General features: G+C 35.0%; 1 protein-coding gene across 3 annotated transcripts in view; it reads left to right on the forward strand.

Moving 5' to 3' along the window:
* CDH18 (cadherin 18) overlaps nucleotides 1-26,806 on the forward strand; it is a 501,292-nt gene that overhangs the window by 180,661 nt on the left and 293,825 nt on the right. For 2 of the 3 annotated variants that reach the window (XM_085052105.1, XM_085052108.1), the window contains exon 3: nucleotides 25,424-25,509. The gene's annotated coding sequence lies outside the window, so the exon portion shown is untranslated. Of the gene's footprint in view, nucleotides 1-7,872; nucleotides 7,930-25,423; nucleotides 25,510-26,806 lie in introns of those variants that run through there. The other variant, XM_085052106.1, reaches the window with a different exon arrangement.

The following is a 26,806-nucleotide window of genomic DNA, read 5'->3' on the forward strand; positions in this document are numbered from 1 at the left end:
ACAGAAAACAACCCAAAGATGACTATTTCAATGAAACCATAAATGGAGAGTAATGGGAATACCATTAGTCATAAAAGAACCTATTACTGATGACACTTCAAACAGGATATGATATTTTAAAGATTAATTCCCAACACTGCATGCATTCATTGTTAACTAACTCCATTAGTACATTCAAATATATTCCCGAGGTATCACAACAAGGAGTAAAACTAAAATTGTCATGGAATGCTGCAGAAAAAAAATATTGAAAAGTTTTTTTTCATTAATTTTACTGAAAACAACCCCTCTAAATAAATAAAGTTTGCACTTATTTTCTAAAAGTTGCATTTGGTTGTAGAAGTAACTGTATCACAGATAATTTCCTGCAAAACTTTAAAAAAAATTTTAATAGTTTTATAGATAAATTTATTGCTGTTTTCTACTAGAAATTTTGAATATCTGTGCCTAATATAAAGACTTGTTCCCTTTGAAAGAGTTAGTGAGAAAATCACACTTTATAATTGTAATAAAATATTAACACATTAAAGAGGCAAAATTAACTGCCATCTGTTCCAATCAATAATACAATCTCCCTTTATATAATATATACCTCAAAAGCAGAAAAAAAGAAAGTATTTCTGGATTTGCTCAATTTAGCTTTGTACATTTCAAAGACATAGTAAAGGCAGAGGAAAATTCTACACTTCAGAACCCAACTATTTAAATCAGTTAAAGGAATATCTCAGGAAGGAAAAAAGTATCTCCATGAAGAAATGAAATCATGTAGCATTTAAATAGAGAAATATATTTCTATTAGGATGGGGAGGAACAAATCAACATTGCAACCCAAACTGCTTTTAAATCTTGTGCCTACACATGCATATAATAAAATAAACTACCTAGCTCAAGAGATGTGAAAGAGTCATAGTTTTTCAGGAGCACTGATCATTTCTTTAGTTGCAGATTTATTGAAGTTTCTAATGAGAGGCCAATTTCAAATAGAAAAAGAATCATTATGATGTGCAAGTTCTGACGCTGTTTAGATACATGGAGTTTCATTGAGTAGAATGTGTAAAAAATATTAGCTGGTTTTCACTTTGGGGTTTTTTTACGGTTTATTTGTTTGTTTAAAATCCATACTAGGAAACCAGCAAATTTTATTCCACTATGAAAATGTCTGATTTTCTGAGTTCATAGCAGCCAAATTCCTTATCATGTTATTATTTCAAGGGACTGCTGTGTTTGCTGTCAAAAAAAGCAGGCTGTAGCAACTTCATTGTGTCCCTGTTCATATGGTTCACAACCATTACAAATTATATTTGAAGATGATAACCTTTAATACTGCCTTGCAAACCTAAGGCTCAGTGTTGGCTTGGTGTGATGGTTTTCTGTTGCTTAAATATTTTTTCCTCTTAAATTTTAAAAGTAGTGTCAGAGGATCTCAGATAAACACCTGCTTTACATCTGAGTTTCTCTCTGTAGAGATGGGGACTGAGGGAGGAAATCCTGTATCCTCAGTAGGGACTTTCAATAATTGCTGTTAGTGAAGGATTAACTACTGACATGACACATCCTTTGGCTTCAACTGCCTTTGTTAGTGATCTCAAAGGGGTGCCATCCTGTAATTTGAACAGCCCAGTTCTCACATTAAAGTTCCTTACTCTGCAGCACTGAGTTAATCTCTTGTGTTTTAGTAAAGAGGAGCTATTTCTAAAAGTTAATCATGTCTTCAGGCTGTGAAATTTTATGAACTTTTATCCCTTGACACTGAAATTTGCCTGAAATATTCATGAGCGTTTTCATAATTTCATTTGAAGCAATGTGTTTGGTGTTTTTGCTGTTAGATATTGCTGAGTTAGTTTAGGTTTTTTTAATTAGTGTGAAGATACAGGAATCTCCCCCAGTGAAAAATGATGACATTTATCGAGAAAAAAATTGACTTTTATATAGTAGTCTTATTGTTTCTGAATGCAAAAAAAAAAAAAAAAAAGATTTTGTGCTTATATGCAGTTGTGAGCTAAACTAAACAAGATGTAGCAGATGCCAGATAAAAAGTTTGATCTCAGTGAGCTCTGATACTAGACTTCTTAAAATATAATAACAGATGAAATGAAAATTGACAGTATATATAGTATATATGTGTACATACTTACAGTATTTGAGTTGTGGCCACATCATACTTTTTCCTAGATTTTTTTTGCTTTGCATGTGTTTGGTTTCTGGTTTTTGGTTTTGGTTACAACTAAAAAAATTAGTCTGTGTGGGATTTTATTTCCTTCCATGATGGAATATAGTTCACTCATGGTCACAAAGTTCCTGCAAATGCGCTCACCTCACTGAGAATTTCTTGCCTCTGTCACGAAGCGGCCCTTGGCATCACCTTGCCCTGATGATTTCTGAATTTTACAATGTTTGGATGCCCCTACCCAATTTTCAAGCTTTGGCGTCAGCTTCTGCCATTCAGCTTATTAGCAGTATCCCCTATGTAACCCAGTTTTGAAAACAAACCTTGATATTTTCCATCTCCCAATATAAGCACATTTTTAATTCCCTAAGTGATTGGAGCAGCACAGGAGCAAATATCCAGGAGTGACTGTATGATAAGACAGTTAGTAATGATCAACATTTTAGAAGTATTTAAATTATTTGCTTATTTCAAGCTATAACAAATCAAATATGTCCTTAGCTTATCAGAAGGAAAGGGTCCTCATTAGAATAGCATTGATATAGGAAAGTAATATAAGACAAAAGGAGGAGTTATCAGATATAGATAAATTATTTCAGTATTGTCATGTTATTACTTAGTTTAATTATTTTTTTATCTCTGTAAGAAGACAATTGTGTGAGACGTGAAAATGATAAGTATAAAATTGTTACCAATTTGTTGCATCCAAGTTTCTGATTAGCTTGCTTCAATTCCCATCGATTGGAGACAGTCTTGTTAAGCGCTGTAGTCTAATTTTTAATCTGACAATAAGATTATTATTAATCCAGTTATGATAATGCTAAAACTTGTGGTTCCATTCTGTATATTCAGTTAAAATGAGATAAATACAAAATTTCCAAGAATCTGCCCCTTCACGTGATGTCCTCATCACCCTTGCCCTGCCCTTTTGTTTCCCAAGGCTCACTGCAAGGCTGAGGAAGGACTGCAGACCAAGAAGACTCCCTTTGTGATTTTCTCCAGGGATGAAATTGATATGCATGAGCCCACAGGTTTCATGGATTGCTCTTTCTGAAGGTGGTTCAAACACCCATCTTTCTTTCCTCCTTTCTGCGGATCTGTGTCCAGAGCTCTTGTGGGCACCCTCAGGGAGGCCTAAGGGCTCTCCTTCAGCACACTGGGTAAATTCCACAGTTATCCCAGTGCACTTCACAGTTATCCCAGTGCACTTCATGCACAGCAAGGCACGGCGGGTGTTTGTGGAGCTGGAGGCAGCATGCAGCAAAGCCTGTGTGCCAAGGCCAGTGGGAAGAGAGGGAAGGGATGCAGAGGAAAAGAGTGCTTCATTGTTACTGTATTGACTCAGGCAAGGGGCCAATGGGTGAGCGACACTGTGAGAGCACTTGGCCAAAATCATGTGAAGTCAGTACTCATGTTTGAACTAGATGTGGCTTCAGGTGGATGTGGGAATATGTCAGTTTAATCAAGAACACTTGACAGGTTGTTTGTAGGTGTCCAAGTGGTGTTTCTAGCCAGGAGATTACTTGAAGTGTCCTGTTATGGTGAGACACCTGACATTAAGGACTATGGCTGCTGGCCAGGAACTGTCCATGTAGAATTCTTGAAGATTCTGTTTGTGAGAGATTGGCAGTTTTTAAATCTATTTTTTAAGTTACCTTTAACTATCTTTAATTTCTTTTACTTTGAATAGTTTTTCTGCTGTCCCAAATCTGTAACAATTAAAAAATTTCTGGAGAGCAATAATTTTCTTCATGGCCTTAATTTTCTTAAGTTCCCATAGTTTTCTCATGTGAAAAGTCCTTGCAATTCCATTAATATGTTCCTAGCTTTTCTGGGCTCTTTTTTGAGTTCAAATGCAATGGACACATTGGACAACACTTAAGAGATTATTCTAAAAAAAAAAACTGGTCAAAGATCATCAGCATTTTGTATAGAGGCATTTTTACCCTTTTCTTTCTTTGTTGATATACTCCATTTTTTCTTTAAGGTAATGTGTCTTTGAACAAAAAAAATAAAGTCCCTTCTAAAAGAAGCTGTACCTAAGATGAAAACTGACTGTGAGCACAGTAGAAGGACACTGCAAATTGACCAGTGAGAGTACTGTCAGGTTGTGCTCAGGTAGAATAATATGTTATTCCTTTATAAACAGTGAAAACTACACATTTTTACTTCTCTTCCAAATAATTACTAAAATGTGGCTTAAAACAATTCTAGATATTCAATAGGTTTTTGTTCAGTTCATATCAGAAGAAGAAAGTGAAGAATGACCTTCATTGGAGTAGCTGGTTTCTGCTTAATGGTCTGAGTTTTTCTCTCTGCTTTTGTGTACCCAGCTCATTTCTGCAGAATTTCAGCTTATGTATCACAACAAGCAATGTAATTATTGACTTGATGCTCTGCTGATATATATTTCTGTTTTGTCATTAAAACCAACAGCTTTGCATATGGAGATCTTAAAAGACTGGATTTCAAGACACAGTTTGTTGTGTATCAAAATAATATGTATCAGTTTAAGAGAAGATTTATCATTTCAGCAAAGGATTTAATTTCAGTCACATGTTGCTTTATACATACACTTAAATATTGAGATATGTTTGAATAATCATGTCTGAAACTTTACATCTAGGAGGAAGTGGAAAGCTTTACATTCTATTTTCATGATTTTTGCTCTTTTCTCAGAAATTTCTAGACTATCAGACTGTATATGAACTGTAAAAAAACTCACTGGTTGAGGAGGGTCATGCATGGCAACCTTTTTTTTTTTTTTTTCCTGTTTACATAACTGAACTATAAACTTATTCAAAGTCTTGGTCTTGGCATTGTTAGGTATCTTTTTGTTTCAATTTGGCAGTTTTGTGGATTTTTTTAATAAAGACCTTTCCTTCTCTTTCAATAGTAGCATTTCTTTCACAAGAAGAAATTGGAACCTTTTGAAATCCATGCCATTCTGTTCTATGAACATAGTAAAGTTTAACTGTAGCACATCACTTTCCAGTAATAGTTGGTTGCTTTTTGTAATTAGATAAAAATGTAGGTGAAGGAATGCTTGTTACAGAGAAGCTTGTGTGGTATAACACTGTTGATTTAAAAGGACTTCTGTGTCACTGCCTTCAGAAAATGAAGCAGCTGCAATAGGCAAACAGCTACTTGACAAGAAATAAGGACTAATGAATTGAACAGATTGCTTAGGGCATATTCAAAAACTCTACAGGTGGTAAATTTAGAATTAATTAAAACTTGAAGTAATACCTAAAGAAATTCTTTGGAATTGCTCCTAATCAAATGATAAATTCTCTAATCCTGTTGTGGTTCATAAGTTGCTTTTAACAGGTTTAATATTTCAGTCCCTAAAATACTTAGAAAAAATCTTTGGGTGTGATGAACAGTCAAGTGAGAGTCACATGAAGATTAGGAGAAGGCAAGTCACGCTTGACTATAGGAGTAAAATTTATTTCACATTCTTCTTGTCTTCAAATACCTGTGAATGTGTAAAGAAGATACTTTATTAATGTACTTGACAGGGAATTAATTTACGTTCATAAAATGGGTTGTGTTGGGTTTTTTTCTTAGTTTTATATTTTATATTTTAAATTTTTGTCGAGATTATTTCAAAGATTGTCTAGCAGCCATATAAACCTGTAATTTAAAATGCACTAGGGCTGGGTTTCAGAGAGTCACAAAACCTTGAAATCCAGGGACACTAGGGCAAAAGACATCAACCCTGGAGTCCCTGGAGGATTTGTGGATCTCTTAACCCTAAGAGCTTGGGTGTAAGACTGAAGTGCATATGAGGCTGAGGTCCCGTGGGTGGCCCAGATGAGACAGCTTTGGAGGGAGCAATGCTGGTACACTGTCACATTCTCCTTGTCATGCCTTTTCCAGCCCCAGTGTCCCATGTGACAGCAAAAACAGCTGCTACAACATCTCCTCCCTTTCATCTCACATAGAGAGTATCAAAGAGTGTAGTTCAGGAGTGTCTCTTGCTCTGGAGATGCACTGGATTCTGGCAGAATTCTGTATTAACTTTCTGCTTGCTGGATGAGGTTTTGGCTGTTTATTGAAATAGCTATTGGTGAAAATAGCTATGATGAACAAGAAAGACTATACTAGTTTTAAAATTGGCATGAAGATGTAGACTCAGTATTTTTGAATTTATGTAAGAAATTGTGACATAAAAAATATAGTTCTATAATGCAGTGTTTCAGAAGTTATGCAATTTTTATAACTGGAGAAAAATTTATGACACTGTAATTACACAAATGTAAGATATACATTTTGGATCAAGTAACAATGACAAGCACATGTTATTTCTTCAAACCTTGAGATTTTGGCTGGAAGGGTAAGAATTTTCTTAGGTAAGTAGAGGTCACGTTAAACAAAGCTTCAAATTGAATACAGGTATTAAAAATTTGAAGTCATAGTTCCAAAAACTGGTTTGAGGCTATATTTAAAAAAAAAAACAAACCAAACAATCCATCTTAGGTACAAAGAATTTCAGTAACCTACATATGATTGTTTGTCTATTTCTTAGTTTCCTAAGAGGATAAATAAATTAGTCAAAGCTAAAATTGTGGATTGATTTAATTGTGCAATAGCCAGTATTTGTTACATAAAACTGCATGGGGAATTTTCACACATCAAAGTCTTGTGTCTGAGGAGTTTTAGAGTAACAATAATCAGCTGTGTGTACAAACTACTTCTATGTTTAGTCAAGCAGCTGACGAGCTGAAAACTGCCAGTGAAACCTGTTAATTGGAAGCTAAGAATAGACATACTTACCAAATCTTACGGTTATGGGGCTTCTCCCCTCCTTTGTCTCAAAATTGGGAATACAATGTGAAAATATAAATACAAATGTTCTTCAGTGATAGGTTAGTAAATTTAAAAGTGATCAGAACTGAGCAAAGCAAGAGCAAATTTTGCTGTTATTGAGGAGAAAGGAGGGGTTTGCTTCTATTCCATTCAATATTTTCACAAATTTTTGGGGTCTGGTTGTATTTGGATTTTTTAATTGTGCCTTCTAGTGAAGAAATTTTTTTTTAAAAAAAGCATTTTGCCCAGCAGACTACTTTTCTACTAAGTAATGATCCAAGGAAAGTAATCCATTAGTATTGCTCTGACTCAGCCTTACATATAATCAGATGAATCATAGGTATTGATGAGAATGTTGTACATGTCTTTTTCAAAGGCCACAATGTCACTAGAGTTCCAATCATTCACTAACTGCAATCATTAACGCTTCCCTCATGAGACTACAGAGTGTAGAATGCAAGCTATTGAAGTTAATACTCTGGCTTTATTCACTAAATTATCGCTGTATTTAATGTTTACAAATTTTAGACAAGCATACAGGAACACACACTCTTTACTGAATATCTTAGAAACTGAGATTTAGGTGCTGTGTAGTCCAAAACAAAGAATCTAACTATAGCAGCTGGTTAAACTGTAAGGATGATTCATCTGGAAGATAAACTAAAATCATGTTCTGTACCAGTTTAGTTGCAGCTGTTGCTAATCCTATTGCCAGCTGTGTGTCATTTGTAGCATAATTGAGGGTGTGCCTTTCACACCTTGGATGCTGTTATTTACCTAAGCCATAGATTTGAAGTTCAATCTACACTTGAACATGCACATGTGTATCACATCTTAGAAAATGGAGTACTTGGGTGGATAATAAGATGGTTTAATTGCATTCATTATCCTTACAGTTTGTCTCTTGGGAAAAGCTACTCTAAATTTTCTGGATTGGCTCCAAGATACAAGTGAGTAGATTTATTTGTGGGTTTGTTTTTGGTGGTTTGTTTTTTGATCTTCAGTCATTGTTAATAGCTGTGCTCCTTCTTTTGCCTAATTTTCACTTCACCACTCTGAATTCCTTATTTATTTTAGGGTTGTGAGATAATGGTGTATGAAATATTCCTCCCTAAAGAGGAGATAATTATCTTTGACCAAGAAACATCTGAAGTTTGAGGGATACTGCAATATTGACATAGAGCAAGTTGATATAAGTGTGTTTGGAACTGGAAGAGAAAAATTGCTTAGCTAATAAAGCTAAGATCAAAACTGTTTGGCAAGCTTCTTTTTTTTTTTTTTTTTTTTTTTGTTATGGCATCAGAAGGCTACCTAGGATGTTTTGTTTGGTTCAGTGAATTGATTAATCAGTCTAGGGAGGTAAACAGCTATCTTTTGGAAGAGCTGTAAACTCGAAGGAGGAGAAAATAAGTCAATATTTCACTTTTGGTCTAATGACAAAAATTTGGAAAAAGTTTAGAGAAATTTCCCTTTTCAGGAAGAGACCAGGTGCACGCAAATGCAGAGCTGCCATATTTTTCCAGAATAAGACTGTTGTCATCACAAAGAAATGAAATCTATGTTCTTACTACTTTTTGCAACAAGCTGATTAGTCAGTGGCTGTGAAGAGTAATTTTTATTGTTATTAATAGGATAAACCCTTAAAGGAAATAAACCAGTGCATTGATAATTGCATGTAATTTTTTTAACATTTCAGTGGGGTGTTATGGTGACACAATCTACAAATGATACTGATAATAAATTGGAATTTATTTCATTACTTTACATGAAAATATTTGTATTGATCTCAAAAATAGTATTTTTTTATTTATAAAGATAAGTGGGTTGTTTTCTAAGACAAAGTTTCTAATGTCTTGAAAATGTATTTTTTGCATTTATACATGTTTAATTCTGATGTTCTTTTCAAGATTTTTCTTCCTAGATTTCTGTTTTACTTCAACCATCGCCTCAGCCAGTTCTTTATGTTCACTTTTATTATTGTAAGGCTGTGATGATAACTATCATTTCCAGATAAATTAACATATTACTGAATAGTATTAACATAGTTTCTTTCTTTATTAATTTTAATGAAAAAATTAACTTTCCAACTCCATCTTTTTAATATTTTTATCCATTTTTCCACAAGGATGGATCAAATATATTAAAAAAATATTTTACTACTAGAAAAGAAAATTAACAAAAAGTGACATGTATTTATTATTGAAGAAGTCAGACCAGGTAAAGCTGTAGTTATTTAAGGGTGTGCACTTGATATTGGATGAAATAAAGACAGACAAGCATTTAGAAATCATTCAAGTGAAAAAAGTCTTTTCAGCTACTAATTGATATATTTTTTTTACCTTGTACATTGAATTATAAAATGAGAATGCTGTTCCACAAAATTTATCTTACATTATTTGAAATAATTTATTTTGCTTAAAATGTTTATGATGGAATAAAATCGAGCTAAAGCTGGTGATGGGGAAAAAAATTTTAATAGATGACTTAAGAAAAATTGTGATGAGTTCTAAAGTAGAAAAATAGATTTTTTTTTCTTTTAAATTTTTGTGATTTATTAGATTTTCTTTGAACAAGTTAGATCTTTACTTGTTTTTTTAGATTTTTGCCTGTTATGTAAGACATTGTACTGATTTATTGTGTTATTCATGTGTCATTTCATTAAAAAGATACTATCTCATTATAATTCAAGTGACAAATCATATAGTTTATTTTTTAAACTGATATTAGACTGCTGGGAAATATTTCAGACTACCTATCGCATTGACTCCCTATATATTCCATGGTTATGGCCATATGGTCATATGGAAGCAGTCGTAGGCTCTGAATTTGCATTCTGTTTTCAAGTGTGCTAAAATTGTTCTGACACCTCATATAGCTTATTTAAGCAAAAGGCCTGCACATATGGCAAGCATAGTGTGAAGAACAATTTTGTAACTAGTTCTCATGCACAGTGCTGTACTGAGCTCAGTCAATCAACACTATCGTGGCAGAGTGGCAGAACAGAACCTGCATAGCTATTATAGTCCATCAGTGTGTATTGTCCTACAATTTATAACGACTGTTTTACTACTTTGTGTAAAATTAATCCTTCATCCACATTTTGACTGCATGCTTAAGTTGCTCTTGGCCTGCTTTCCTTTCTAAATGTGGTTTAGCAAGGCTGCTTGCTTCTATTTCCAGTCCCTCCTGAATTGGTTTGCCAGTAGGTAGTGAAGATGAAAGTAAGGGAATCTCGAAGGTCATTCTGTTTGCCCTTGGTTTGTGGGGAAACCGGTTAAGGGGTTGAATGTGGGAGCAGCACTGCTGTTCCCTTGAGGGGAAGACAGACAGGACAGGACCTGAGCATCACACACTCTGTTTGTAGCAGCTAATCAGCCAGTCAGTAGTTTTTCTAAATACCCTTTCAGTGCACAAATAGCTGCAGGCACAGCATGTGCAGTCTTTTGTTTAGAAGGGATGTTGGGGAGCTGATGCCATTGTCATAAAAAGAAGAACAAACACAAATCTGTAGGAAGAATAATTTAGATGTTTTTTCTCTGTGAAACAACTTGTTCATGCTGTGTTTTTAGTGATGACTGCTAATGTACGGCTATCAAATAGCCTCCTGTGCTTTCACTGGACAGACCATGTAATTTTTAAAGAAAACAGGCCTACAGAATTGGTGTGCTGTAGCCAATTTGTATTTCCATCTTAAATAATGGGCAGGTGACCTACTTTTTCTTCTGAAAGACCTTCTAAGTATGCATGCAAAATTTTTAGAATGACGTGTTTTGTAAAAAAAAAACCAAATAACAAAATATAATGCTAGAGAGAGAATGATTGAAGAAGTAGGGATCAGTACATAATGAAAACCTCTAGGAATTAGTGTTATTTAGAGGCAGGGAAAGATATGTGACATTGGGAGAGTAATTTGTCTGTGTATGGTTTGCCTTCCAAGACCTTCAGCTGCGGTAAAACACATCAGAGAGAATATGCCTCAGCTATTCAGTTCTGGAGTCTTCTCATGTGTTGTGAGGCAATACAGAATACCAGAGCTGTAGGTGTAACATTGTTCTGAAGTTCCTAGGAGAAAAAGCAAGAACTTAAGCTTCACAAGTTAAAAAGGTGTCCAGGGTCCAGTACAAGGAATAGAATGTTTCTCTAAAATTAATTTTTGCTGGAGATGCTGGCTGTAGCTTTTATATTTGATGGAAAGAAGTAAGCAACTTGTCTGACCTATTACAGATGTCTGTTTCCCTCTGCTGACCCTAAGGAGGGTCTAAATGACTAGCTGCTTGAGACATTTTAAAGATCTGAATTTTAAAAGATTAATTGATCTTCAATCTGTTCATAACTTCATGGAGACTGAAAGTGTGTGTGTAAATATAACCCTTATCAGATTCTATTTTCCAAACCCTCTGAATGTGCTAATAATTATAACAATGTAATGAGTAAATTCAGATACTTAATAAGATTATATTTTAAAAGTCCCTTACTAAGATGAACACAATACAAAATGTAGACGCTATAATGGCAAGAAAATTAATTATTAATGGAATCTGATAAATTCAATGGAATTTATTTTTGGTTAAGATTTGCACAGATATTTTCCATTGTTTTAGTACCAATAAGAATTTTGAGACACTGGTCCTATCAAGTCTTTATGGTGATAAGTTTTGTGAACCCACAGGGGTTACTGTAATGTACACCTGGGAGTTCTACATCCCTAGTAAAAACAGAATGAATCGAGACTTTGATCTTACTTTTTTTAACACATGCACAATATTTTTTGAGTTTTCATGTACTTTTTCTAGTCGACATTTTATTTTTGATAGTTTTAAGAGTTTTGGGGTAAAAGGAGTATTTATGATATGTCACTAGTTTTCATATGGTGTTCACTCTCTTTACAGTTCTTAAGATGAAAAGCATCCCCTTTACCATGCAGATGAAAGTTACTCTGCTTTGCTGTAGTCTTTCCCAATAAGTTTTTATTCCACTTTATGAAATAAAACAGCAAAACAGTGGCAAGTTCTCAGCCTATAATATTTGTATTCTTCCATAAAAAATGAAGTAGAACTTCAGCAAGCATGTTGCGCTTAATAACTAACCTAATTTTTGTTCCTACCCGCTAGTGGTCTTTCAGGACCACATGAATAGAAAGACAGGAGATATCCTAAATGGCACTTCTTCCATCTCAGATCGCAAATTCAAAAAGATAACTAAATATGTTCTCTCTCTACAGTCATCATACATGCAGAATTATTTGGAATTATTGTGCTTGGAAGTTGTGTGCTCTTTTTTCAGAGAAGAAAACACAAGCTTCCAGAGTGTACAAGGATTTTAGGGAGGCTATGTAAAAATGGCATTTTGGACATCAACAATGGCAAATAAATTTGGAACTAGAAAGAGGTGTAAGTAGCTAACCTAAATATTAATTTAAATGCCTGTTTGAAGGCATCATTTTTTTAGATGGGAGAAAGTCCGATGCATCAGGTGGTGGTGATAATTTTTTTGTCATGCTTTTCCTGAAGTTTAAATCATTTTATTTTGCGTAAGATTTTTAGTAAAGGTGGCTGCTAAACCCATGCTACCTACAGGAATGAAAGAACGCTAAGAGCACAACAGTTTCACTAAAAATTATCAGCATGCTGTCTAGGTAGTGTGGGAGTACATGTTATAAAACGTGTGTGGATGTGAACAGTAAACAGAAAACAGTTTGTTTGGCTTATTTATGTTTGCTATGTGATTTTAAGAGAGTAAGTAGTAAAATGAAGAAAGTGTTTTCTGCCAGAAGACAATCACTGGCTGTGTTCTGTGCCCCTCTTGTACAAATATTCTTCACAAACCAGACTTAGTAGCCTGGCTGAGGTGATAATTCATTGCTTTATTACTATATTACATATCCCTTAGGAGGGGGCAAAAAATGGGCTCAGGACAGAATAATAATCTGGATAACTGCAATTGTTGCAAAACTTAACATATAATTAAAAATACTCAATGAGTACCAAAGGCTTGGCAGTTTATTTCTCTCTTACATGGTGCAGTTCTCGCATTTTTGCAAAATATGTGTAAAATATCACAGTAATTGAGAAGTGTCAGTAGCTTGCTGGGTACAGAAAAAGTTCTTTATGCTTTGAAGTTCCCTGAGTGCTGGTGCAGCACTTTGAAAAATTCCTTAACGACTGAGTAGCAGTTCTTAAACTAGTGATTTGGGAGTCCCCTGCTAGCACACTAATGATTCAGACAGCAGCATTAAATCAGTTGCTTTAGTTTAAGTACTTCTTGAATGTACATAAAGTCTCACATTATTGGGAATTGAACTAACTACCTGCAGTCTGAAAAGCAATAAGTTGTGCACTTAAGCAAAGGTGAATTACTAATAAAGAGAAAGTTTTCTCCCGTATGTGCTTTTTGAAAGCTCTTAGCTGTTTGGGTAGAAGGGTGATACAGCAGTTGTTGAAGCTTCACATGTTGGACCCTACCAGTCCTTGGAGAGACCTTTTTTACAATTCTCAGAAAAAAAGTGACTCACAGAAATACCATTATAAAGGCTTTTGGAAGACACAAAAGGCAGCCCTTCAACAGTGTTTCACAGTTACATTAAATTCCCCTAATTTGTGCAGCTGCTGCACTCTTTTTTTTTTTTTTTTCCACTGACAGTGCCTTTAGAATAAAACGAGGATGATACTACCAGTATAGAGTCTACCTTCTGCCTATGTTGATTTTGTATATGTTTTACTTAAATATTATTAAAATATCTTCGTATGCATAGTTTTTTAGATTTGTCTCCCATGGGTTACACTGCTGAGAAGACCAATTGATTAATACTTTATCTGTTTTAGATTTTATTGTTCTCAGACCAGACCTACAAGCAGGAATTCAGCCAAAAATATCAAAAGCAGTTCATAGACGAGCTAGGATCTCCTTAGCAAACTCAGAAACAAAAAGGAATCAAACAAAAGGTGGAAGCAGGGACAGATGATCTTGGAGGAATATAGAGGCAGTGTTTGAGCCTGCAGAGATGCTAATAGGAGGACAAAGCCCAGATTGAATGGAATCTGGTCAGGGTTATAAAAAGACAGTGAGAAAGACTTCTATATGTACATAGGTGATAAAAGGAAGAATAGGGAAAATGTGGGCCCACTGCTGAAAGAGGCAGGGAACCTAGTGACAAAGGACATGGAAAAAGCTGAGGTTCTGAATTCCTCTTAGCTTTAACTGGCAAAACCATTCTTCAGAAATCTTAAGTACTGAAGATGCTTGGTGTGAGGAAAATGTGCTCATTGTGGAAGAGGATCAGGTCAGGGAATATTTAAGCAAATTGGACATGCAAAAATTCATGGGCTGTGACAGAAGGTCATGTTTGACCTTCTGTCTGATAACCTTAAACTGATAACCTTACATGAAAAAATGAGTCTTGATAGATGATTTTAAAGCAGTGGGTGGTCAGTAGAGCTACCTAGGTTTTAACAAGGTTTTTGACACTCTTTCCTGTAAGATCCTCATAGAGAAGCTGAAAAAGTATGGATTGGATGAACAGATATTGAGGTGGACTGTAAACTGACTAAAGGCCCAGGTGCTAGTGGCCAGTGGTATTAAGGCTAGCTGGAGGTCAGTAGCTGGCAGTGTACCCCAGAGGTCAACACTATGTCCAGCCCTCACCATCTTTGTTAATGATCTGCATGAAGGGGCAGAGTGTAACCTCAGCTGGTTTGTTGATGACACAACACAGGGAGGAGTGGCTGACTAGTCAGAGGTTGTGATGACATCCAGAGAAAGCTGGACAGGCTGGAGAAATGGCCTGAGAGGAACCTCGTGAAATTCATCAAGGGTAGATCTGAGGTTATGCACTGGGGGAGGAATAAACCAAGGCAGTACATGTGAGGGGGTTGGTTAGCTGGGAAGCAGCTTAGCAGGAAAGGAACTGTGGGCCCTGGTGGATACAGAGTGAAACACAGAGAAGGCTGATGGTGCCCTGGGCTGCTTTAGGAGTGTTGTTACAGATAAATGGTGTAGCCTGCACTACAGAGTTGGACAACCAAAATAAACAGATCAATATGAAGAAATGTGTACAGATAGATACAAGCAATACAAAGCCAGCAGAAGAAAGGCTTTATCTGTTAGCTCTTCATCCTATCTGGGAGAAGGGAGCACACAGATTTCTTTGGTCACAGAAGCATGGTATAATGGAATGTTTCTTTAGGGGTAAATACAGAACTGCCTTAAGGGTGAATAAGATTTTTTTTCTCCTAAATCAATATTTAATCAACGTGGGTTTTTTTTTTTTTCCTTTTTTAATTTGCATTGATTCAAGTGACTTTGTTTTAATAGTTTATGTATATAGACATATCTTTTTCTGTTGGTATCAAATTATTAGCCTCCTAAAACTTAAATTTTGTTTTATCTTTCTGACTCTGAGCTAAAATGCCCATAGTGGTATTGAGAATACTTCCTTTACAATCAATGTAATTTTATTGAAAAGAAGTCAGAACAAAGTCTGATTTTGTGGATGCAGATGCTGATGTAAGCTGTCCCAAACTGAAAAGAGAAAAGGTAGGCTAGAAGATGTAGACTTTCAGTATCTTTTCCATTTCCTTGGTCAGCTGGAGAAATAACAGTGTACATTTGTCCAATAATATTAGCAGAAAGTGGAGAAACATTTCTTCCCAGATGTCTGTTTTCTTCAGTGAGTTCTATGTTCCAGGTTTATTGAAGGAGGCGCTTATAAACTTCAGAAATCCAAAACCATCCAACACCATTCAGACTTTCTCAATCGCATGCACCTCCTTTGCTTTAAAGAGGTAGAAAATTCCAAGCAAAATAAGAGAAGCAAGTGAATTTGTACTTTCTTACAGGAAATTTTGCCTTTCACCTGAATTTCCCTCAAATAAAAACAAGACAAGAGCACTTCCAAATACAGGAAGGATGGCATGCTTATTATATAATACAAGACTCTCACTGGCTCTGATTCTCACATATTTAGGCATTATGTGATGTCTCCAATGGAACAATGTATCACCTCAGGCTTGCATTTTTTTCTTCTTTGAATATGTCAGGTTGAAGGAGAACATCATTTTTAATCAAATGTTTCTGTAAACATTTAAACCTTGAGTACAGTCTTTTTATCTGCCACAATAGGCAGTCACCCTTTGTTTGTTGCAGGCTTTTGATTGTGGTATGCTGAAATTCCAAGGAATTCAGTTCTTTAATATCACCCTATGCAAACCCCAGCAAGAGCCTGACCCACTCATGAGCCAAAAATAGGGAATAAAAGACAAGGGGAAAAAATCTTGCTATTCATGTTTGATAGATTAGAAAATGGAAGCAAAATCTGCCAAAACTACTCATGATCATACACCAGTAAATGATTTATCAGGCTATTGATCCCTGAGTTTTCTCACCACAAAATTGTTTTGAGTTGACATAGAAGTCTTATTTTTTTCTTTACATTTTTACTTACTGTATTTTTGAAATTTAAAATTTACAGAACTCACCTGAGGAAAACAAAACATTCTGCTAGTGCAAGAACTGTTGTATTCCCATCTCTTTCCTTTTGCTCCTAAGACAGGCACAGGCTGCTCTGCTCTCCTGATATGCAGACAACTGCAGTCAGCACTGTACTCTAAATAAAGCCTTCAGCTGTTTCAAGTTCAAAGTTCAAAGCTGTCTCCTTTCCTTCAAGTCACAGATTGTTTTCAACACAAGTTTGTGGGAAATCAAAAATTGTTTTGTAACCTCACTGAACAGACTGAGACCCGATTATGCTTTATGAAGACAAGATGTACGTCAGTGTGTAATTTAAAATATGCTGTGAGACCTTCTTTGAGCTCAGAAATGATCTTCTAAGTCATGGCTTGAAAAAGGTGTTTGCTTCCTTTATCTTGGAATGTTTCTTTCTATGCAACAAACATTATCAAACTTGGAGCAGTCTGAAGGAAGGAAGAGTTTTTGCCTCTATATATCCAAGAGAAACTATATGCTATCACTCTTGACTGTTTGACAGGAAAATAAGCTCATACCAGTTTTTGCTTTCAGTATCATTCTCTGAAGAAGATTTATGATGCTGTTATGGTGAATCTAAAGCTGTTCCTGTGCTTTCTATTTTTTCATGTTTCTGCTTAATACAATTGTATTCCACTTTTTTGTGTATTTGCCTTTTATAAGTCTGGTTTTCTCTTCATGCTAGATATTTGGCTGTGTCCTTTTGGTACTATAAATTAAAATGTCACTGCAGACAGAAGTCTCGGACTAAATTGAGAGTACATAATGGTTAGATGAGTCTTGAATTTTAACAACAGAGTATATTTGTGTATACATTTGAGAAAATGTAACTTTACTAAAGTAAGCTCCACCGAATTTGATCAAATTTTCTTTTGGGAAGCTGTGCAATGTTCTGATAATAGCTATTGAACTTCTATCTGACTTTGTTATTAAGGACTTAAGGTATGTAAAAATTGATGGTGCTTATCTATACATGTTTGAATGAAATTCTATTTGAAATAGTAAAATATATTTTCTTTTTTCTCTTCTCCAACTTGTTAAATGTCTAACTTTTTTTTTTTTTTTTTAGTAATGGGATCAGTAGATGGGTTGTACTGCATGTATGAGAACATTTTCCATTTACAATGAGTTGGAAACAAAATCACTAGAAACCATTTGGGGTTTTGTTCATTGAAAGGTTAATTGGTAAGACACAGCTATGATCTAGTTCAGCCAGAGATTTAGATAACTAATTTAGTATGGCTTCCTTGTAAATTAGATGTAATGTTTTAGTAAGTGAAGGGTCACTTTTTCCAGTGGAATTCTAATGTGATCTCTAAATGCTGTTTGCCAGTTTCTATATAGAATTACTAGTGCAAATGACCTTAGGACTGTTCTAGTAAATTTTGTCATCATTACAGTTACCTGGACACTGTTGCCTGTGTCCACATTATGCTTCCAGTTTTCCACTTCCGGGGGATGTTTGGATAGACCATGAGGAATTGGTTTTTATAGTATGGACTTCAGTGGTTAATTTCTTTGAAGCAAATTGTTCAAGTGAAAATGGGATTTAACATATTTAATTCAGGTCTTAAAACCAAAAAAAATTATTAATAAAGTAAAATATAGATGCATTTAAATCTATAGATGTCATTTTGAATTCACTGTTTAGACTAATTAATGTGTCAATAGTAAAATGCTATAAAGCACTAAAAATTTAAGAAGTCTTCTGTTTAGAAGGAAAAACAATAGAACAGTCATGTTTAGTTCCTATTTTCATAGAATAATAGAATAATTTAGGTTGGAAAAGACCATTAAGATCAAGCTCAAGTATTAACCCAGCAGTGTTAAATACACCACTAAAGTATGTCCCTAAGTATCACATCTACACATGTTTTAAATATCTCCAGGGACAGTGACTCAACCACTCATTTGCATTTGCTTTCTTCACCCTTCAATTCCTTTCTCCTTTGCACACCTCTGAATATAAATTTGAACCTGTGTATGGGAACAAAACAGAAAAATCAATGCTGCTTCCCTCTTCAAAAAGAGAAGTGGTGGCAGAGACAGAATTCTGGCTGGAATTCATTCTCCTTTCACTGAATAACTGCATTGCTCTTTACTCAGGGAAGATTTTCTGATGGTACATTGGTTCCAGATAATTCAGATCATATATTAATCCAATATAAAGTAAAAAAATTATTTCAGAAATTGGAAGAGAGCAAGGCTATGTGCTTGACAAGAAAAGAACAGGTATCTAACAATTTAGCTGAAAAGAACATCCCAGAAAAAGTGTAACACGTTCTAACAAATTTCTGTGAATCCATATGTATTAAAGACTGTAAAGTGTTAATATATTAGAAATATTATTTTTAATTCTTTCAGTGTATAATTTCTACTCAATGTTTTTATTTTATTGGTCCACTTGATTTCCACACAGTTTTTCTCTTGAACTGCTTAACACATGATTTTCAAGAACCTCTTATACTAACATACCCACTTCTGTGATATAGTTGCATTTTATATCCACCAACATTTTGGCCCTGATCTCATATATTTAAACTCAGGCAGTGAATTGGTATAGATAATTTTCATATTTTATGCATATTTCTATGGATCTTTACAGAAGCAGACATATGAGAAAAAGCTTTTAAGAATGCCTTTTCAGAAGGGAGTGCGAAGACTAGATATGGTGAAACAGGAGTACTTCTGTGCTTCGTTTTACTTAGTGAAGAGAAATCTGCTAAAATTTAAGGATTCATTAATAGTTAGAAGTAGAAACTCAGAATGCTGTATTTCTTTTCAGTCAAGAAAGAATTAATGTGTGTTCTCCATCTCAGAGGTTTCCATGCCCATACGGATGTTAATGCCTTATAAATATCAACTGATAGGCAGGTGGGATTTTCCCTATGAAATGCATGTCCTTAATTATAAAATCTAAAATAAGAGGGAAAGTAAAAAAAGTGCATCACAGGTTATTTAACTTGCAGGCATGAGAGGTAACTTCCATCAGGAAAGGTAGGTATTAAGTAAGCCTATGTTTTATAGTTACTTATGCTCTGTGGAACTAGAATTGTAAGAAATAATTCCAATTGTGTTCTTAGCTAAAAAGAGGTGATTATCTCGCTCTTGTATTCAGCATTGGTGCAGTCTCACCTTGAGTAATTTGTGCAGTTCTGGGCCCCAGAATTTAAGAAAGTTTTGAAGGGCCTTGGATGCATTCAGAAGAATGCAACAAAGCTGGTGGAAAGGATGGAGGGAATGCCCTAAAAGGAAGGAGCTGCTGAGGACTTTGGGCTTTTATCCAGTTTGGAGAAAAGAAGGCTGTGACTCTCTCCAGCTTCCTGAGATGGGAAATAGAAGAGGGAGGTGTTGATCTCTTCTCCCCAGGACTCATGGGAATGGTTGCCAGGGGAGGTTTACCCTGGACATTGGGAAATATTTCCTTACCTAGAGGGTGGTCAGCCACTGGAACAGGCTTCCTCAAGAGGTGGTTGATGCCCCAAGGCTGTCGGCGTTGAAGAGGCATTTGGGCAATGCCTTTGTTAACATGCTTTAGCATTTGGTCAGCTCTGAAGTGGTCAGGTAGTTTGACTTGATGATCATTGCAGGTCCCTTCCAACTGAAATATTCTATTGTGTTTTATTCTAAAACTATATTCATTAGTTCTTGTATTATCAAGTAAATTAGTGAAATAAAGTCAAGTTTAAAATCTGTCAGGTTTTACTTTAGGTGTGTTTAGATGTTTCTTGTAGTACAACAGTCTTATTATAGTGGCAATTTAATTAAATATATCAGCTGAAAAGTGACAAGCAATGTCCTGAAAGCATTATTGTTCAGTCTTGGATATCCAAGTGCCTCACTGTGCATTTGAGTGTAAAACAGTGTTCATGAGGTTGGCTGAAAATATATTTCTAGAGTGCAAATTGATATATTATTTAAATTCTTCTAACAACAAGATATTCTTTGCTCTAAGCAGAAACAACTGGAAAGAATCAGTTGCAGCGTCCCTGGACTTTGGAAATCGAAGGATTTTAAGTGGCCTCACCCTCGTTTGTGTCTAGTTCAACTCTGTGTTTAATGAAAAGCAACTTATAAAGGAAAATAAGGGAAAGAAAAATTATGCCGATAGCACAAAAAATATAGATATGAAGAACTTTGATCCTTGTTTCCACATGGGACATTTTAATCTGAACTTTGCTCTCTCAGGCATTAATAAGAGTTAATAAGCAGTTCAAGTAGAAATCTATCTATTTAACAGATGTAAAGGAAAAATAATGTCAGAAACTAAGAAAAAGCATATCTATTGTCAACCAGTGTATATTTCACATTCAGCTTAAAATCCTCTACAGATCTGTGAGAGTACTGTTTTGAACATAGGCTATAATTCAGGAGATTATCCTGTAAATGCATTTAGACTGATGAAGTGTCCCAATTATCTCTCTCTGTCATGCCTTGGTTAGCACATGTCATTGATCAACAGGCATTCAAAAGGATTTTCATTCCCTTTTATTATTTTGTCTTCTTCCAAATGACATCCAACTCTTTTGTTTTTAAGATATTTGTTTTTTTGTGTGGTAAATTTTGTTTTGTTTTGTTGTATAGACATCTAAGTGATGCCAATGCCACCTTATAGACACAGTTTTTCTGTGTTGGTGCTTAAGCTCTTCTCCTTCCTTTGCCAGGTGGTAATGAACCAAGTATTTGGGACCAAAATTTTTTAGCTTCTTGCCTCCAGAAAGTGAATTTAGTTGTGGTTTTAGCTGTACCTTGAATTGTTTGAGACCAAGTAATTGATTATTGATTTTAGATTATAGATAAGCAATAGCTGACGACTTGAGATGTAAGCTTTAGTCATTGTCTCTGTTGTTGGCAACTTTGTTTTTTTCTGTAGGTAAAGATATGCCAAGATGTTTATGAGTTTTGATCTCTTTAGGAGAACCAAGAGAAAACTGATGTTTTAAAGCTGTCTTCTCTTTTCTAGTTTTTTGTTAGCTTGGGGAAATCCTTTTCATCTGTTTACTGCAACGCAACCAAGTAGTAGCAAATAGTCCACATTCACAATGTTCAAACAAATTGACCTTTAATGAAAGAGTGGATGACACAAGTAGCTAGTGAGGCTAGTAAGACGTCACAATATCAAAATAATAAAAAAGTAGTTTATTGTACTCCCATAGTCTGATTAACCTTATTACCTTCTGGCTGTTTCTGGCTGATTTTAGGGGATTTTTTTGGTTTTTTTGTTTTGTTTTGTAGACATAAATTTATCATGAATTTGTCATGAATTTATCAGTCTGTTTTTATTCATACTATTGTTTCTAAGTTAAAAGCTATAACTTGAGATTTTACATGTCACAAGACAGTGAAAAACTTGTAAAAGAAAGCATTTTCATTTTTCTTTTCAAGAAAACCTGTAAATTACGATTTCCAAGAATATGGTCAGTATCACAATGAAAGTTGAACTTACGTGTCTGTACTTCGTAACACAACCTAACTGACCCAGTTCTGTATTTTGTTGTTTCCTTTTTTGTTAAAAAAAAAAAAAAATTGCTTAGCATTTGTTTTTGGCAGAAACTTCCCTTAAGGGAGCTAGGGATCTAGATGTCACTAAAATTCAAGTTCTCTGAATGTTAGGGTACAAATTGATCAGTGATTCTTTACTTTAACCTTGCACACAACTTTGCACTACAGCAATAAAATGACTGGAGAAAGGAAACCAAATATAAAAAAGCTGTCAGTTTGCAAGGGCAAAACCTTTCTGACAGTAAATATGGATCTTCAAATGTCAAGAGGGACTAGATCAAATCACAGGGTTTCTTTCAATCTAGTATCATTAAGAATAATTACTTGATATTTTTCTTTAAATGTTTCGCTAATATGGATGCATGTGGTACTGAAGTTGTGTCTCTTAAAGCACAGTAGAGTAGAAAACATCAGCTTTCAAAGATTTGAACAAATACATGGACACAAAGATGTTGACTTAATGAAAGCCTTTAAAATACCAAAACAGACAAAGAACAACCAACTAAAGTCAGGAGAAAATAAAATGGGAAAAAAATTAGCAAACTAAAAGAATTGGGCATTTTCCCAAGTCTCAGCAAACACCATAAAACCATTAAATCTGATGAAAATACTCCAAGTAATATAACAATACAAAGACACAAGGATAAACTGATTTTAAACGTGTGCTTTTGTTCTATGAAACAACTCTTTTGAATCCTTTTACTTAATGTATTTAAAAAATAAAAAGAAAGACGTAAGTAAGAAGAGATCTGCTCTGTTGCCACTTTTCACCTAAATATTGATCAAAAGACACTTCCTTCAAGCAAGAGTTATTTTTACCACTGTCACTCCATTATCTTGTTTTCAGTGTACCATGAAAATGCTCTAGCATTCAGATGAAAATAGACTTTTGATGAAGAGACATCAGTTAATCTTGAAACTTGCAAGTCTTGAAAATTGTTATGAAAAGGAGAAATAGGAAAAATTGCATGAGACTCCATTGTATTACTACTTGAAAAAATAATGCAAAACCACCAAGTTGTGGCCACTCTGACATAAAAATAGTTATAAATCAAGACTTGCTTTAATGGTAGCTGTGTGAATATTTTAATTTTGCAAATAGGAAATACACAGTCCCCTGGGTCTTAGAGACTCTTGAATGATATCATAATAGATGCCATTTTTTGAATATAATTCTGAATGTTGCATGCCTTGTTTTAGCTTCTGTATGATACATTGTCTTTCATATATTCAAACACATTTGTGTGCAATTATATACTTTTTTTTTGAGAAATACTGACGTAAAATACTTAGAAGCAGCTATTGACAGAAATTAGTTTCCCGACTACTTTCTGACTAACTACATTGTTGGCTTGTGGGTGTGAAGCTCTGATGAACACTTTTTAGTTGTTTTTCATTTCTGTTTTGGCTTTGTGTAGCTTTTATTACTTTCATTTAAATACTTTCTTCATTAGTTTCTTCCACATATACCACAATCATCTTCCAAAGCTGAGTTCACTTATGTTTGTTATATATGCATTCCCTTCAAGCAAGCTCTCTTCTGTGTCCTTTTTATTTCAAATAACTTGTTTGTGTTGGTACAGATAAATGAAATAATTTGAAGAAAAGAGTAAGTCACAGGATGAGCAAGATAAGAGGAGTATTTTAAAGTGAAAATGAGAATTTCAATACAAATGAAGCTAAAAATGCAAATGGCAGTTTGTTTTTAATAATGTCTGTTGTTTTCTTTTAAGTTAATTATAAAGTCACAGAATCACAGACTGGTTTCTTTTTAATGAAAAAAAAAAGTTGTAAAAGTATTGATTTTTTTTTTTCCCAAGCTTGTGATAACCCATGATTTCTATTTCTAACTAATATATCATAAAGTGCATAAAGTTGGTAAAAATTTTCTGAGAAAACTTAAAACATTCAAACAATGATAGTGACTTCAGCAATTTGATTTCTCTTGATAGTGTGTGCTGCTTCTTCCCTGTTTATATACTCCCTGTGCATTTCTAAAAACGTGTAATGAGTGTTAAGATGCTCCTAGGGGCTGTGCCTCCTGTGTTTTACATGGTTATTGAAATAAGGTAAAAACATAACAACCTTACTTGTTTTTTGCCCTTTTTAAAATTCTCCTCAGTAAATCAAAAATTTTAATGGTGTGCAGGACTGGGAGGTATGACAATTTAATGTCTACTCTTGTTATGTTTTGTATAGAATCACAGAATGTTAAAAGAGGTGGAAGGGACTTTAAAGATCATCAAGTCCCAACATCTCCCAGGGACCAGGTTGCTCAAGGCCTTGTCCAGCCTGGCTTTGAGCATTGCCAGTGTTGGGGAACCTGCAACCCTTCGTGGGCAGCCTGTTCCAGTGTCTCACCACTCTCACAGTAAAGAATTTCTTCCTAATAGGTGACCTAAATTTCCCTTCTTTCAGTTTGTATCCATTACCCCTTGTGCCATCAATGCAGTTCCTGACAACAGTCCCTCTCCAGCTTCCTTGTAGGGAACGTTACTGGAATGTTGCTGTGAGGTTTCCAGGTAGCTGTCTGTTCTCCAGGCTGAGCAGCCCCAACTTTCTACCCTGTCTTTGTAGGAGAGCTGCTCCAGTCCTCTTACCAACTTGGTGGGTCTCTTCTAGACTTGTTCCAACAGTTCCACATCCCCCATAAGTTGGGGACACCAGAACTGTATGCAGTTCTCCAGGTGGGGTCTCAGCAGAGGAGAGGAGATGGGGAGAATCACCTCCTTCAGTATGCTGGCCACACTCCTTTTGATGCAGCCCAGAATTCCATTTGCTTTCTGGGTTGAGCGCAAATCTGATTGTCATAATTTTTCAAAAATTATTGATAGTGCATTAGCAACTTCGTCTGCCAGCTCCCTCAGGACCCCTAGACGGATCTCATTGGGTCCTGTGGACTTGTGAACTTTCAAATTCCTTGGTCTCGAACCTGACCCTCTCCTACAGTGGGCTTGGGGTTTTGACTCTCCCAGTCCCTGCATTTACCTTTCTTAACTTGGGTGGCATGGCAAGAGCACTTGCAGTTAAACATACATAAAGAACATATCTTTATGATATTGTTCTTTCTCTGGAATCTAAATGAGTACATTTTTTTAGGCTCTTGAAAGTTTGTGGTAAACGATGTCGACGCATTTTATTTTAGGAATTTGTGAAATCATAGTTACATACACATCTGTTGAAAATCTGCTAAGGACCGACTGATAAGAATATTTTTATATAGTGCCCTATTTATGAGCTTCCTTGCTGATTGCATTTTAAAAGAATGTCTCCCTGCACAGATGACATTCAGTTTTCTAATTTGCTTTTAAAAAGGTAATCCTTTTAAGAGATTTATTTGCTTAAGATAATGAGGTTGGATTACGGCGGAATTAACTGCAATGCTATTAAGTGTTGTTTTTTTTCTTTGGGTCTAGCCTTATGCTTTCAGTTTGAAAGTAAGCTGAAATTTATTTTTCCTAGGCTACAAAACAAATTCAAGACCAGAAGACAAAAAGGCAGCTGAGGTAGTAATTCTCCAGAAGAATTAAGACACCAGTGTCTTTGAGGTACGTTTGTTTTGGAAATGTCGTTAATTATTTATTAATCTTACTGCTATATATGAGAGTGATGGTGAGTGCTTTTTAACATTAGTGACTATTTCACATCTTCAGATGTAGTTCATTTGAAAGGAAACTTCAAAATACATTTTTCTCTCTCTCTCTGTCTTTTTGTAATAAACATGGGGAATTTTTTGTAAATGTGCTTCTGTTTTATCTGACACTATCTTTCTGTCTAGAAAATTAGATATAGCCACCTGCAAATTGAAGAAAAACACTGGGGTTCTATCTTCTTTCTGACTTAACAGTTACTACTTTCTTTATGTGCTGTAGGTACTGAGAAAAATTTCCAAATAAGAATGTTCAGGAAAAAGCTGTAAAAAATTTTATATGCAATACATATTACTGTGTTTTAAATAGGTACAATAAACGTTTCTGTCAGCTATATGTTAAAGAGCACGTATAGAAATAAATTGTGAATATCCCCAATAGAGGAGACAATAGAAAGTAATCGGTATGTGGATAGATTAATGGAAGATAAAATAAGGAAATTCATCAGTGCCTTTTCACAGCTTTAAAAATAGCCTATTTAACACCGTTTTTCAGTTACAAAATGTTTGAACTCAGTAAACCACATTCCACTTCTGTAAGTGTACCAGCAAATCTCACAGGGAACAAAGGAAATGGAGCTGATACTAGTTTCATTTTAGGTCTAGTTATCACATTGCAGGTTCAGAAACTTAAACAGAGCAAATTATGGTCTTCATACTTTCAAAAAATGCTGGGGCCTGGAAAGCATTATTTCTATTACATTTGGGAAATATTTTTGTGTAGTTTAACTTTCCTGGAACTCCTTCCAACTCTAGATTTCTCTTTCATTCAATATATTGAGTTTCAAAGGATATTTTTTTCTCTTAAAGGAGGTATTTTCACACAACAGAAATACTGTAATTCCTCTATCTTTTATTACTTCAATCCTCACCTGAAGCTTCCGTCATTTTGCAGGAGGTGTATTTCACCAGCATAGACTCTTGTCTCTTCTACATTCCCATCAGATATGTGTGATTTGACCTGATTGAATGTGTATGTAGAAATTTGGCTATTGACACAAACATCTCATGGTTGTTAAGTACTGCAAGCCCATAGAGTGATGCACAGATTTTGTCCAAAAATATATTTTTTTACTTAAAAAAACAACCGAAAACCACAAACACAGTTTCTCCTCCCTCAAAGACTATATTTATTTCAGCTCTCTTTAAAAACCATGTACCTGCTCAACACTGTTGACCTCTAGGATTCTTTTATT

Source organism: Lichenostomus cassidix, chromosome 2, assembly GCF_008360975.1.
Source record: "Lichenostomus cassidix isolate B80296 chromosome 2, HeHo_3.0, whole genome shotgun sequence".
In the NCBI taxonomy this organism is placed as follows: Eukaryota; Metazoa; Chordata; class Aves; order Passeriformes; family Meliphagidae; genus Lichenostomus; species Lichenostomus cassidix.